The sequence below is a fragment of the Sorex fumeus genome, unplaced genomic scaffold (assembly GCF_029834395.1).
Source record: "Sorex fumeus unplaced genomic scaffold, SorFum_2.1 ptg000081l, whole genome shotgun sequence".
NCBI lineage: Eukaryota > Metazoa > Chordata > Mammalia > Eulipotyphla > Soricidae > Sorex > Sorex fumeus.
The window spans coordinates 7,814,760-7,830,053 of NW_026606138.1; the positions used below are offsets into that span (position 1 = coordinate 7,814,760).

A 15,294-nucleotide genomic window follows, 5' to 3' on the forward strand; every position below is an offset into this window, starting at 1 on the left:
GACTGTCGAGTGTTTCTAGTAGTTAGTCTCCTTATATAGGAAAGAGATCAGATACAATATTAAGTGCTTTCTTGGTACCTGGTTCCAATCCAAGTACTTTTCGTGAATTAATTCATGTCATACTTCTAACAGTGTGGGGAATTGGGGACCATTTATTATTCTTCACATTTTACAGAGAGCAAAATGGAGATGGAGAATCTAAGTGAGCCAGCTGAGGATTCTGCAGCAGCCAAATAATGGGGCCAGCACGAGGACTCAAGCTAGCCAGCCCAAAGCCCATGGCCTCGCTGCCATGTGCAGGGCCTCAAAGCAGCTTGCAGGGGCAGTTGAAGGAAGACTTTCCTGGGGTGTCTGGAAAATGTCTGCACACATTTTAATTATCTGCACCTTTATTGTGGGGATATTTTTAAAATTCTGCGACCAGAAAACTGCCAGCTATCTTTCTAATCCTTGTTTCATGACACCAGAACACAGAATTTATTATGGTTGGTTAACTTGGATCTCTCTTGTTTCTAAAAACAGCTTCCCCACTTATTCTGCCGTCTTCCAAAGCTGTTCTTTGCAGTGATCTTTCAACCCCTTCACATCAGTCTTTCTTCCTGTCACCAGACTTTATACTGATGTAGGCAGGTAGACAGGGAGGGCCCCCTCCCGAGGCAATGATAAGAGCCAGCCCTGCAGAAAATAGCAAAACAGGAACTAGGGCTTGATAAGACCCTCACCTGGCTCCAGCAACAGACCCAAAGAAGCTCCTCTAGGAACAAAAGGCCAGGAAAGGAATTTCAAAGAAGACCATCACCACTCCCATCCTCCCTGGCAACCTCCTTAGCAACGGGACATTTACCTGGGAGGAAGCCCCACGTGGGGGCAGGTTGGAGGAACCCTATAAAGGCCACCTTGAACAAAGGAAGCGCGCGCATATGCTGCCTGAGCCCATGTGCTGCTTGTGCCCACGTGGCCGAGCACATGTGGTTCCCGAGCACATGTGTCGCCCGCATCTCCCCTCTTGAGATGTGTACTTTCATGCTTTCATGTCTAACTTTACTCTCTCACTCTCTCTCTCTCTCCCTCCATACCTAAAAATCCTCCAAATAAAATCTATTTACTTCACTGCTTGTCTACTCCTGAAATTCCTTTCTGCGAGGCAAGACAAGAACCCAGCAACCCTGGGTCCTGAGTGGCAGAGGTGGATGGGGAGAAAGTGACTGTCTTTCTCCTCCCCGCTTCACATAAGTCACCTGTGGGGCCCACCGACATCAGATGGCGACCACGAAGGGACAGATGCAGTGAAGAAATCCACGAGGAAGGAGGTAATCTGTGGAAAATCTGCTGTGGAGGTATGCTCCCTTGGAAATTTCTAGGGGGAAGGGGGAGGAATGTGATAACCTCTGTGTGAATGTGTGTGTGCATGAGCACCCTGATGGTCTCTGCAAAGAGGCACCCCTCCTTTGTTTGTCTTGGGTCATCCTCCACTATGGGAGGAATGGGAGGAAAGCCCAATAGTGTGAAGATTCTGGGAAACTAAAGCAGATCAATTTCCAGACAGAAAATCTCCCCAGTCTAACTAGAAAATCCTTTTCCCCAGCCTAACTAGAAAATCAGCTAGAGGTCATTTCAAATGCTAATGAAGGCAGTCCAGAGGTAAGGCAGAAAAGAAAAAAAGGGTAAAAGGCAGGTAAAGAAGCCTGAGAAAAGCAGAGAGCCAGAAAAGCAGGGAAGATGTAGCAAGCTGAGAGAAGGCAGAACTTTTTCAAGGAGAGAGTTTTAAGACCACAGCACTAGGTTAGGCTCGGGCACACAGCTGTGGGTCTGCCCGATGCCAGGTCCGCCCAGGGACGCCTGTGGTGGAAGCAGAGGCCATTGGTGGAGACGGTCCAAATCCAGTGAGCCTCTGACAAGAGGCCAATTTAGTGGGGGGTTTGAGTCCCCTCGGCAGAGGCCAGGGTATAGAGGGGGTTAGAGTCCCCTTGGGAGAAGCCAAAGTGAAGGCCAATACACGGGAGGTTAGAGTCCCCTCGGGAGAAGCCAGAGTAAAGGGGTTCGAGTCCCCTTGGATAGACCTGAAGAAAAGTTTTGCCAAGGAACCATCTTTTTCATAGATTATTGCTTGCAATTAGGAAATATGGGAAATTCCACATCAGTACCTAAACATTCTCCTATGGATTGCTCCTTAAAACACCAGAGGAGCTTCCAAGTAGGAAGTCTAGATAAGAAATGTCTTGCTGACCTCTGTAACACCACGTGGCCTGAGTATAAGTTAGAATATTGGGAAGGATATACAGTGAATGGCAGTTTGCATTACCAGATGATTTTGCAGTCAGATCTTTGCAGGTAACAAAAGAAGTAGGATTATCAAAGCAGAAGAGGCAGGAAAATGCAAGATATGATACTAACTCCCTGCCTCAGAACTAGCTTTGACCAAAATATGGTAACATCTAACATCTGACCACCTTAGGTTTTAACATCTTTGTCATAGTTTATTTTGCCGGCTTATATCAACAAAAGCGCTTTCTTGACCCATTCTGAACAAACAGGCGACTGACTGGTCAGGCTGGGAAACGGGGAGCACTGTTCCCAATCGGCCGACAGGGCATCTTTGCCCTGGGGACTGCTTCTTCCTTTCTCAGTCCATCAGTTTTCTCCCTGCCATTTTTGAAGGGTCAGATCGGTCAACTGCAGATGTGTGCACATGTACGTGTGGTGGTCTTTAGTCAGTTCACTGTCTGTCTGTCTGTCTGTCTGGAATACTCGAGTGCTGGAACCAGGTTGAACTCAGAAGTACTAATTCTAGAGAAGTCAGTGAGTGATATGTAACCTAGGGATTTAAGAAGTGTAGTTGTTTCTGGAACTTGCTAGACAAAGTTTAAACGAAGATTTCTTATCAGAAAGTTACCCACAGAGAAAGCAGAATTCTCAATCTAAATTTCTTATTAGAAGAACATTAATGGTTATTAACAGTTGTAATTCTTTTGAACTTAAGAATCTGTACTATCTAGAAGAGCTGTGGAGCTAGAGTCTGAAACTAAAGTGAAATAAAGTTCAGAGAAAGCAAGGCTTTATCTTACAAGCCTCAGCCAATTGTAATGAGGAATTTAGCTGTTTTACAAACAACAGAGGTACATAAGCCACTAAAATAAAGTTCCCTCATATTCATAAATAGTTTTCTTATGTTTCCATAAACATTGACAGTCCAAGTGCTTTTTTCTATGCTAATATCAAAGTTTGGTAAAAACTAAAGGGCTTTTTCTGTGTCTGAAAGTATGCTTGTATTCTTGTGGAATTGGTAAAAGTATCTGGTGTAGAAAGCTTATGATTGAAAATAACTCAGGGACAAGAACAATTGAAATTAAGCCAAAGGTTTTATCATGTTTTATATTAATTGGTGGTTCAAGGGTTTTATGCTGTTATATCAATGTATATATTTGTATCTGCATTGGATTATAATATTCGACCTAGAAAATCTTGTGAGTTGAAATAATGTGGTACATAAAAACAGGTTCATGTTTATTTTAAAATATGAGTCTCTAGAGTTATAAAGTTGGTTGCAAAACTTATCCTACCAGTGTTTGATTGATCTATGAGACTTTTGGTAACTAAAATTTCTAGAGGTACTTAGCAAAAATTATAATTGATCTCAGATGTGAGCATTGTGCCTTGGTAAAAGTTTGAGATATGAATGGAGAATTTCATGAAAAATGTGGGAACTTTTACTATTAATCAGCCTGTCCAGTATATGAAAATATATGCTATTATGGTAACTGCCAAGCTTTGTCTCCAGGTATCGACCTAGTCCTGACCTTCAGAGAGCTTAGTACTTAAGGGTGAAATCCTTTCTGTTTCATGGTAATCTATAAGTGTTTTAATCTTTTTGTATTTGTGTTTTCCTGTAAATCAGAATTTTAAGATGTCTCCTGGTTAATTTCTCATGTAAAGTGATCTTTTGCCCAGTGGATATACCTTGTAAAAGCTTTAATTGTGAGCATTTTTAAGGCATTTTGAATATCTATGCAACTGATCTAATGCTTTTGAAATAGCACTGCAGAGAACAGTTTTGTCATGTTAAGTGAGATGGTTTTGAAACGAGATGAAGGAAAGTTACAGGACAGAATGAATGTTAAGGAATGTGCAGAAGGTTTGAGGTTGTTTTAAAGAAAAGGAACTGGTCAAATTGTTTATAAGAAACTCCTTAAATCACATGCAGAATTATTCTAGTACCTTTTTGTAAGATCTATGGGAAAGATACTGGACGGATTATCCGGACTCCTGTTATAGTGCTCTTAGATATTTGAATTTTTCAAAAATTGCAGGAAATCAAGAGTTTTCGACATGGGATTAAATTAGACATGTTAAACTGTACACTGGACTCCTGGTACAGTGCTCTTATTAATGAGAAGTTAAAGTTTTTCCATGTGGGATTGAAAACATGTTAAACGGTATGCTTTATTTCTACAGACTTTAGCTTCTCTGACTAGGACCCACAGCAAACAGGTGTATTACATCTCTGTGAGTAAAGTGAAATGCTTGCTTTTCTCTTCTTTTGTACCTTCAGTATGTTTTTTGATGTTTCATGGCACTATGTTGGTTTGCATAAATCCAGATAAGTCTTTCCTCTCTGTAATAGGGTCTACCCCTTATGCAGACAGGAAAAACAAACTATGGGACCCCAAAGCCCTCTTCCAGGGAACAGTCAGGGGATCTGTCTAAATGACAGGAGCAGGGATTTAACAGGTACTGTTTTCAAGTACCCTACAAACCTCAGGGCGACCCTAGAGGCAGGCTGGCTCGAGGAAAGAGTGGAAATCATCACTGCTACGGAGAATGAGGAATCCAGGACTCTGTAATGACTAACTCAGTCTGGGCCTTCTCTCAGCGTCCAGGAAAAACCTGGAAACCAGGATTTCTCCCAGCCCTGAAGAAGGGATGGGATGGATTCCTTTCTGCCAGGACATCTCTGTGGAAAATGAGGCCCGAAGGCTCGAGGCCATCCAGTTCGTCGTGGGACATCTTATGGCCAGGCCTGGGTAACCCTGACGTGCCAGATAAGATTAATGCCACGATTGGTGTGTCTCCTGTCTTTAGCCAATCCCCAGGACTTCTCAGTAAATAATGGGGTATCCCAAATGGAGAGTTCTTTAATCTTACTGTGCTTATGCAAAAGAACAAGCCAGGTTTGTTAAGCTATCTTGCAAAGTTTTAAAATGAAGGTGGAGAGAAAACCATGTTTCTGCAACTTGCTTTTTTGTAAGAATCAGATTCTAATTCTACAGAGGTGATTGAATAAATGTATTTAATCTTGATCTAAAAGGTACCCCTCGTTGGGAAATTTAGATAAAACTTGGTTTACTGACTATAGGTAAACAGCCTAATGTATAAAGGAACTCAATGTTATGCATGCTGTCACTAGTTCGATCAGAGCTTTACTAGGGTGAAGCTCATCTCAAAGTGCAGAATTGCTTTCCCCCAGTCTGTAAATTGGCCAAAGTGTCAAGAAAGGGCATCTAAACTGGTTAAGTTAGAATGGATTAATAGCTTGTTCTAAAATACTGTGAATTTTCTTTCTATACTTTTTGTATTGAATCTCATTTTCTGTGAACAGTTGTTTGGAGAGAACAAGGATGTTAACAGCTCTTAATTTTTGTTGCATCATGGGATTAACACCAGAGAATATTTCCTCTAAGCCAGAATGCTCTGCAGAAGAGGAACGATGGACATTGGAGGTTTCCAAAAGGAAGTTGATGGATTTACCCAACAAGGAAAGTTACTAACTCCTGGACCTATGCAGTGGAATATTATTAAAGGGTCATGCTTTAACACTAGTGAAAACCATCTTCCATGGGAAGGAACTGAATAGCAAGTAAGGTAGAAGTAACTCAGAACTGTGCTTTCTGTGCCATTAATGAACCTAGAGGAAATCTTGATCCTCCTCTCCTAACACCTGTTCAGCATCAAAGAACTTAGAGGAGGATCACAGCTTGACCTTATGCAAATGATCAAATGCTCATATATTCAAGGTATAAATAGCTGTTAGTTTTTATTGATAGCTTCAGTGTATGGAAGCAGAAGCTTTTCCAATCTGTACTGAGAAAGCCAGAAAATGGCTTGGTGTTTCTGTGTCCAGTAGAAAAATCTGGACACAAGTCATTTTTCGATCAACCAAACCTGTTTGTAGAGTTAATCCTTTTCATTGTTTTAATGATAGAGATGGGTATGGCAGTATGGCATGTTGCTTTGGTTTCTGTTGCTTTAACTCTTGTTTTTTAAGACAGCAAACAACATTGTCCTCACTGGGTCAGAAAGGAACTTCTAATCCTTCAGGGTCTAACCATTTCAAAGTGATATCCCTCAGTCTAATCCATCTGATCTTTTCTTTCAGATAACTTCAGGAACCCAACCAATTCATTGCCTGGGGCCCATTATAAACTAAGGTAGTTTGAGATTTCCCCCTTTCACAGGCAGGGTCTGCGCCCCTTGTCAGCATGAAGCAGCTTCAGAAGATAGACCACCGACCAATTTCCCCTTAAAGATTTAAGGTGGTGAAATCTCTAGGGGGGATATGATGTAGGCAGGTAGACAGGGAGGGCCCCCTCCCGAGGCAATGATAAGAGCCAGCCCTGCAGAAAATAGCAAAACAGGAACTAGGGCTTGATAAGACCCTCACCTGGCTCCAGCAACAGACCCAAAGAAGCTCCTCTAGGAACAAAAGGCCAGGAAAGGAATTTCAAAGAAGACCATCACCACTCCCATCCTCCCTGGCAACCTCCTTAGCAACGGGACATTTACCTGGGAGGAAGCCCCACGTGGGGGCAGGTTGGAGGAACCCTATAAAGGCCACCTTGAACAAAGGAAGCGCGCGCATATGCTGCCTGAGCCCATGTGCTGCTTGTGCCCACGTGGCCGAGCACATGTGGTTCCCGAGCACATGTGTCGCCCGCATCTCCCCTCTTGAGATGTGTACTTTCATGCTTTCATGTCTAACTTTACTCTCTCACTCTCTCTCTCTCTCCCTCCATACCTAAAAATCCTCCAAATAAAATCTATTTACTTCACTGCTTGTCTACTCCTGAAATTCCTTTCTGCGAGGCAAGACAAGAACCCAGCAACCCTGGGTCCTGAGTGGCAGAGGTGGATGGGGAGAAAGTGACTGTCTTTCTCCTCCCCGCTTCACATAAGTCACCTGTGGGGCCCACCGACATCAATACCACAGCCATTCCTTTGAGCCTGGTGCCCATTCACATGCAAAAGCATATCAGAGATGACAGTGCAGGAATCTTCATTGTTAGCATTCACAAAACATGGACTTAAGTCTGGCATCTGTATTCACTGAGAAATTCAGGCCCAATCACCAAAGACCTTTTGGTATTAGTATATGTTTGTGTGCATGTCTGTGTGTGTGTGTGTGTATTTGTGTGTCCTAATGACTCTGTACTTAGGAGTTACTCCTGTAATTCTCATGACATTATATACTCATGGTCACTTTGGGTTTTGAATTTTTATTTGTTCACTTCAGATGGGTAATGTGCCAAATATGGAGCAATATTTAAGGGAGGCATATGTCACACAAATATGTGAACACCCAGTCATAATGCTTATGAATTGGAAAAGGATCCTGGGGTTTTGAATTTTCAAAGAAGTCTTTATTTCCCTTGCTGTTTTCTTCTTCTCTTCCACAGTGACTTACTCCCAATTTTTCACCTCTTGATTACTCTGCAGATTACTCACACAGCAGACTTCACTAAGTGATCTGAGCAAGAAGAGACAACAGCAGGGGACATCACCACAATGCAGAAAATCCCAAAATTGAACTTATACTTTCACACCCCGAATGCCCCCAGCTAGCATCACAAAGAATTTTCTCATAAGCTGTCATAAGGAGGGCTCCCCTATCTTGTTCAGTTTCAACCATCTCTTGTCTAGTCTCTCCACTTCAAATGCACTTTTTCTTACTTTGTATGCAGAATTTTCCAGTCTTTGACTCCATATCTGTCTTTGCCTAAGGAATCCATTAGTCTCTAAACAAATGGCTATTCATTCTTTGTCAGTGGAACAAAACTGGCAGAAACTTTGGGATTTCAGTCTTCTCTCTTTTTGTGGCCCTTTCTGACCATCTCCTCACCACTTTGATTGCAGAAGTTGAAAAGATCAGAAAAAAATATTGGGAGGGCTTTTCTTTGAGAGAGCAGAAGTGGCTCTAGTCGATTTGAGTTTCAAATGCATTTATTTATTGAACTCAACCAGGAACAAATAACCTTTTACATGATAATTAGAATATACAATAAGAACCACTGATGCTGTAAGAAGTGTATATCCTCTTTTCCTTTGAGTAAATGAACATAAATAGGAAAGTAAACCAAGCTTTCACTCACCTTTGCTGCAGGAGATAATGGCAGGTCTAGAGCTTACTTTCACCCTTGAGGACAAATCCTCGAATGACATGATGATTGATAGTTAAGTCTCATTTTTGGTTATTAAAGGGACTCAATAGAGCATGTAAAGTTTGAGACATGCAGGATTCTGGCAGGAACAAAGAAAGGAGTAGATTTAGGTCAAGTCAGGCTGTGGCAACTGATACTGCTAAGGGCATCTCAGTAATTTCCAAGATGTGTCCAAAGAATGTGAGCACTTGGGCTTAATGGTCCAGGAGGCTTGCAGCCCTGCTGGCCAGGTGCACTGGTAGCTCCAGGTGGAACACAGCTGATAGGTCAGGCACAGCTGAACACATCTGACCTGTATCTTCCCAACAGAATCATAGTCACTGACTATGGGAGCATAAGGCAGCCACTAATGCAGCAAAAGGAGGATATCAGGCTTGCCCTAGAGTGAGCTGACTAATTGGTCAGTACGTCCAGGAAGACTGGGGTAAAAATGTATCTCAAAATAGTATCACTGTATCACTATTATCCCGTTATTCATCAATTTGCTAGAGCAGGCACCAGTAACGTCTCCATTCATCCCAGCCCTGAGATTTCAGCAGCCTCTCCTTACTTATCCTTCCCAACGGTGCCTTTTTGGAGGCTCTTTCAGGGTCAGGGGAATGAGGCCCGTTATTTCTGTTTTGGGCATATCAAATAAGCCACAGGGAGCTTGCCAGGCTCTGCCTTCCAGGCGGGATACTCTCGGTAGCTTGCCAGGCTCTCCTAGAGGGACAGAGAATGTACATGAGAGAATACAAGCAAGTATGTTCAAAACCAAACATGTGTGCTGCTTTAGGTACATCAGTGGGCTAGACTATAAGAGGTCTATAAGAGCTTCCGGGAGCTGTGTGGAGAGTGACCTTGAGCAAGGCTGTGGCTGGGTTCTGGAGGTTTTTGGCTGCCAGGGTTCTGCTTGGGGCCGAAAAGGAAACTCCACCCACCCCCTTCCAAGGGGCCTCAGTGAAGACAACCTGGTGCGGGGGCAGGAGATTCTGCTTCTGTCTCAAAATAATCACTTGATCACTTGATCACTTGACATCCCATTACTCATCAATTTGCTCGAGCAGGCATCAGTAACGTCTCCATTCATCCCTGTCGTGTTCCAGTGTTGCCCAATGGCATCTGCTCATTCTAGGAACACAAACAGCCTCAGACCAATCGTTCAGGGTCTTGAAGTAAAAGTCTGACCATCTCCTAGGTGGGCGGCCCACGATCTTTTGACGTCCTGTGGAATCCAGTAGGTAATGGCTCTAGTCCAGCAGTCGCCTCCAAATCTCATTACATGTCCAGCCCATCTGATTATGGTCTCAAAATAATAATTAGAAAAAATTCAACCAGTACACTTCATGGATGCCTGCCCCTTGTCCCTACCCCTTGTCACTTGTGGAGGACAGTTGAGAACACAGTCTAATTCTGGGAGGAGTCTTTATCTGCTAATTCAGTTCTTTCCTTTTTCATGAATAGTTCAGGAACAGCCTTGTGGAAGTGGGAAGGCCAAGGCCCAGGGATCACTGAACACTGTTTAGTGCACACTGGGCTCGGGAGAACCTGGCTTCCCTCCTGGTGTGAGAAAGGCTGTGAAGAACAGCATTCCCAGATTCCCAGTAGAAAAGTGAAAAAAGCATGCCTGGTTTCGAGACTATGTCTTTTCACAAATGCATCATGGAACTGGGTTTTAGGACAATGAATTGATCCCAAATTAAAAGAGAGACCAGTGGCTGCAAAATAAGTCAAGATGCAAACACTGACTGACTTATCTGCAGCCGACACAGCTAGGACACCAGTTGATAAATTGGTGGAGGTAGTAAGAGCAAGGGAGGGAGGGAACTGTAACTTTTTTGAGGGTTGAGCTTAAAGATAGGGAAGCAAAGTATAAGAACTTCTTTTTTGAGGGGCAGGGAGGGGAGCATACCTGGTGGTACTTGTGGGTTACTAATGGCTTTGTACTTAGGAAATTCTCCTGGTGGTGCTCCAGGGACTATATTTGATTCCAAGGATTGAACCCGGGTCAGCCATATGCAAGGCAAAGCCCTACCCACTGTACTCTCTCTCCAACTTCGTACATGGACTTCTTGAGGGCTAAAAAGTCCTGGCCAAGAAAAAAACAAATGTAAAGGCCCTGAGTTGGGAGTGACTTGTTTGGTGAGAGGAGTAAGAAAGATGTGGGTTTGACTTGAGCAGAACGAGGAAGGAGTAGAGTACTAGGAGATGAGTAGATTACTTAGATTGGTAGTGGGGTGGGGTGGCTGAGGGCGTAGGTTGTGTAAGGCCAGAGTGATTGAGTGAGCTTTGGCATTTGTGGGAGTAAGACAAGAAGCCACAGGAGGATTTTGAGCAAAACTGATACAACATGACCTTTAGTTTAAAATGAACCTGAAAATAGTTTGGCAATTCCCAGTAAAGTTCATATTACACTTACCCTATAACCTTGAGCATTTTTCATAGAGAAATGGGGACTTGTGTTTGCACAGAATCCTGTATATTATGTTCATGGCAGCTTTATTTGTAAAAGCCCCAAACTGGAAACAAGCCAAATGTCCCTCAGTGCTCAGTGGTTCAATGGAAAAACAAACTTTGGTGTAGTCAGACAATGAAATACTACTAAAGAATAAAATGAAATACTACTAAAGAATAAAAAAGAATAAAATGTAGTGACTATTAAATACACTTGTGTTTGGATGGAGCACAAGAATTTTATATAAAAGTGAATCTCAAAGGTTTGATTAGGTCTCATTCCATTTTTATATGCTCAGCTTGGTAGTATTATAGTGATGGTGTGTGAGTGTGTGTGTGTGTGTGTGTGTGTGTGTGTGTGTATGAGAGAGAGAGACAGAGAGACAGATTTAGAGATAGACATACATATAGAAAGAGATTTTAAAGGAGCAACAAAGGATTTCTAAACTTTATTTTAGAAAACACTTGTGTAGGGGCTGGAGAGATAGCACAGAGGGTAAGGCACTTGCCTTGCATGTGGCTGACCTGGGTTAGATTCTGGGCATCCTTTTTAGTCCCTTGAGAACTGCCAGAAGCAGTTCCTCAGGGCAGAGCCAGGAGTAAACCTCTGAGCATTGCTGGCTGTGGCTCAAATACAAAGAAAAAGAAAAGACTTATTGACAGAAATGTAAATGGTTATGTTTAGGGGGTGCAATATTACCACTAAAGTGGCAATACAAATATTGTTCACCTTGACCCCTTGAATATGAAACCTTTTTTTAAAATTTAATGATGATAGGAGAGTTCTGATTAGGATGATCATTAAACATTACTAAGTATAATAAACATATTACAAACTTACAGAAAAATGAGTGCCTGCAAAAAGTGGTGAAAACGATCTAATAAGGTCTTCAGTTGAGTTCATTGTATTGCGTCATCATGCAGTTTACTTGTTTTATAATATTCATGAGCATTAACTTGTTTTATGATATACATGGGACTCCACGCCAGGATGTGGGGTGAGTGAGAGCCCTCCCCACCCCATGGGACCCAGTCCCGGCAGCCGACCTCCACTGCCCAATCACTGCCACACTCCAGGCTGCTTTCTGGACACGTTATAAGATACTTCCTACCCATTTATGCCTCCCAGAGAGCCTGGCAAGCTACCGAGAGTATCCCGCCCACACGGGCAGAGCCGGGCAAACTCCTCATGCTGTATTTGATATGCCAAATACAGTAATGACAATAGGTCTCATTCCCCTGACCCTGAAAGAGCCTCCAATTGTTGGGAAAAGATGAGTAAGAAGAGGCTGCTAAAATCTCTTGGCTGGAAGAAATGGAGATGTTACTGGCGCCTGCTCAAGTAATTTGAAGAGCACTGGGATGACAGTGATACAGTGATACAGTGATGATACACATGAGCATTGTAATATACATGTGGATTAAGATGGCATTAATATTGGGAGAACTAGGGGTGGTACGCAAAATTTCCATTAGTTTTGCCAAGTTCTTTTGAGTCTAAAGTTACTTAATTTTTGGTTTGGGTTTTTTTTTCTTTTGGGGTCACATCCAACGATGCACAGGGGTTACTCCTGGTTCTGCACTCAGGAATTACTCCTGGTGGTGCTTGGAGAACCATATGGGCTGCTGGGGATCAAATCCAGGTTGGCTGCATGGAAGGCAAATGCCCTAGCCGCAGTACTCAGGCCCCAAGTCTAAAGTCATTTTTAAATAAAACGTTCTTGCTTTATTTAAAGGTCTCCCTGGCCATTCTGTTGCATCCACACTGAGGCAGGAGAGGGGAAGCAAGAAGACTACATGAAAGCAAGCACAGCCATGCAGATGAGGACTGCTGGCAATGATCCCTAGCTGGGATTGGCAATGGAGCCCCTAGCTGACCCTGCTGTGTGATGGTTCGTTCAGCTTTGAGAAGAACCAGACTTGTAGCTTGGCACTACTCTGTCACTACCTCTGCCATCCAGTCATTTACCCTTTGTGGATCCTGATGTTATGGTCTGCCACCATGGCTGCCACGGTGGGTGCTGCTATCCCACTGATTAGGCAAACCTTTGCTTTCTGGCTGTCAGAACTGCCCTCCACTTCACACATTCTTGATTTTTTACTGTCTGAGTTTTGGTTCTCCTGCCTGTCCATTAGGAAAGAGAACCACCTTGTGTAGTTTCATCTTTCTATCCCACTGGAATGGTCAGATTTTGTTCTCATTTCCACTTTCATAGGAAAGATGAGGGAATTCTTTGAGGGATCAATTCCTTTTCCACATCACTGGGGAGAAGAATTCATATTCATATACACCAGAAGTATCCTCATCTCTCAATAATTTCCCAAGACATATTTCCGTTGATCCCTGTATTAAAGATTTTCCTTCCTACCGATCCAGTTTTCTGCTGTTTATCCTTCCACCTTCTCAGCAGCTTGGCTAACACCCTGATGGGTGGGAAGTTCCAGAGAGGATCAGTCACCACACTTTCTTCCCCTGAGATGTGGAGGATGCCACTGGCCCTCTTCTGCTTCTCACAGCTACCCGTTCAGACATCATTCTGCTCTTTGCACGCTGACCCACTCTTTCTGTGAATCCTCTGGTGGCAGATGCATCCCTCCCTCTGATATCTAGCTGCAGCCAGGCCTTCCCCCCCTCCTAGAAGGATATCCTGATGAGTCTGTGGCCATTTACATATAAACACTTTTTCCAGAGCTGGAAGCCAGGCTTAGTCCTTGATACACAAAATTTACATTAAGTCCTTGAGTGGTCTAGCCCACTGAATCGTAACAGCATTTTATTTCTGAGTAAGGTTATTAAGAAGCCTTGCATGAATTTTGAATCATCATTGGCATTGTCTGAAAAAATGGTCAGGATTTTTGCCAGTCTCTTTCAATATTAATACTTAACTTTTATGAAGAAAGCATTATCTTGCTTTGAGATCCTTTTATTTTATCCCATTAATAAAAGGGGTTCTGTATCAAAGTGTATCATTTCTAGGCACCTTATAATAATAATAAATTGCTACTAAAAGCAAACTCTGGGGGCCGGAGTGATAGCACAGTGGGTAGGGCGTTTGCCTTGCACGCGACTGACCTGGGTTCGATCCCCGGCATCCCATATGGTCCCTCAAGCACCACCAGGAGTAATTCCTGAGTGCAGAGCGAGGAGTGACCCCTGAGCATTGCTGGGTGTGACCCAAAAAGCAAAAATAAATAAATAAATAAATAAATAAATAAAAGCAAACTCTGATTTTTAGGTTGGTGTTAAAATATAGCAATAGTTTTCTTATTTTCCTGTTTTCCCCACTGCAAATCTGTATCTTCTCTGTGATGTTATTTAAATCTTTTTTTTTGATGTTATTTAAATCTTTAAGAGACATATATGGGTGCTGAAAGTAGACTATAGATCGAACATGATGGCCACTTAATACTTGTATTGCAAACCATAACACCCAAAAGGATAGAGAGAGTAAAAGGGAATGTGCCTGCCACAGAGGCAGCAGGTGGGGAATAGGGTGGGGTGGGAGGAATACTGGGAACATTGGTGGTGGAGAATGGGCACTGGTGGAGGGATGGGTACTCGACTACTGTATGATTGAAACATAATCACCAAAGTGTGTAAGTCTGTAATTGTATCTCACAGTGTTTCATTAAATTTTTTTAAAGAAGAGAAAATATTTAATCAGGGCCTCTACCCATTTTTTAATTTGTTTCCTATGGAGTATATGAGATCTTTATATATTTTGGATGTTAACTTTTTTTTATCAAGTACATGATTTGAAATTGATTTTTTCTCCATTTGATAGGTTATATTTTCATCTTGTTGATATTTTCCTTCACTGTGAAAAAGCCTTTGGTTCGATGAATCCCACTTATGTATTTCTGATTTTGTGTTGCCTTAATAAACTCTTTTTAGCAGGCACCTGAAAAAAAAAGAGAGAGAGTCATATCATAGTCACTAAGGATATCGCAAGGATCTCCCACTGGTAATCTTGCAGGATGAAAGATGCACAGACTTGGTTTCAGTGCTCTTGTGATGTAATTCTTTCTAGATGTAGCACATCTGTTACCCTCCCATATTCCCTGATGTCCTGCTAAAATTTTCTTTAGAAAGATAATTTATTTTTAAGATATAAAGATGACTGGTCCATTCACATGTATAATAGCACATTTGTATTCCAGTTAAAATGATCTGATTTCTTTACATTTTTCCTCTGTGCTTGTGTTTCTAATTTCAGATTTCTTGGCATTTGCTCTCAGGTCCACAGCAAAGAGTAGGGTTTAGTCACAGGTGTACTAATTCTGAACCAGGTTCCTGAATCTGTTGCTCAGACCTCCTGATTCTTCAAAAGTCTTTTAGATTTTCAACATTAATCTTCATCATTTGTGCCTTCTCAAATTTAGGGGATTATTTGAATTTAATTAGTTAAATTTTACTTTATCTAAAATT

The 15,294-nt window shown here is 42.3% G+C and overlaps 1 protein-coding gene and 1 non-coding gene across 6 annotated transcripts in view; one reads left to right on the forward strand and one right to left on the reverse strand.

Moving 5' to 3' along the window:
* GRIP1 (glutamate receptor interacting protein 1) overlaps nucleotides 1–15,294 on the forward strand; it is a 798,871-nt gene that overhangs the window by 192,691 nt on the left and 590,886 nt on the right. The window lies entirely within an intron of this gene.
* On the reverse strand, nucleotides 7,502–7,605 carry LOC130039033 (small nucleolar RNA U13). The gene has a single exon (XR_008794829.1). It is a non-coding gene; the product is annotated as a small nucleolar RNA U13 (small nucleolar RNA).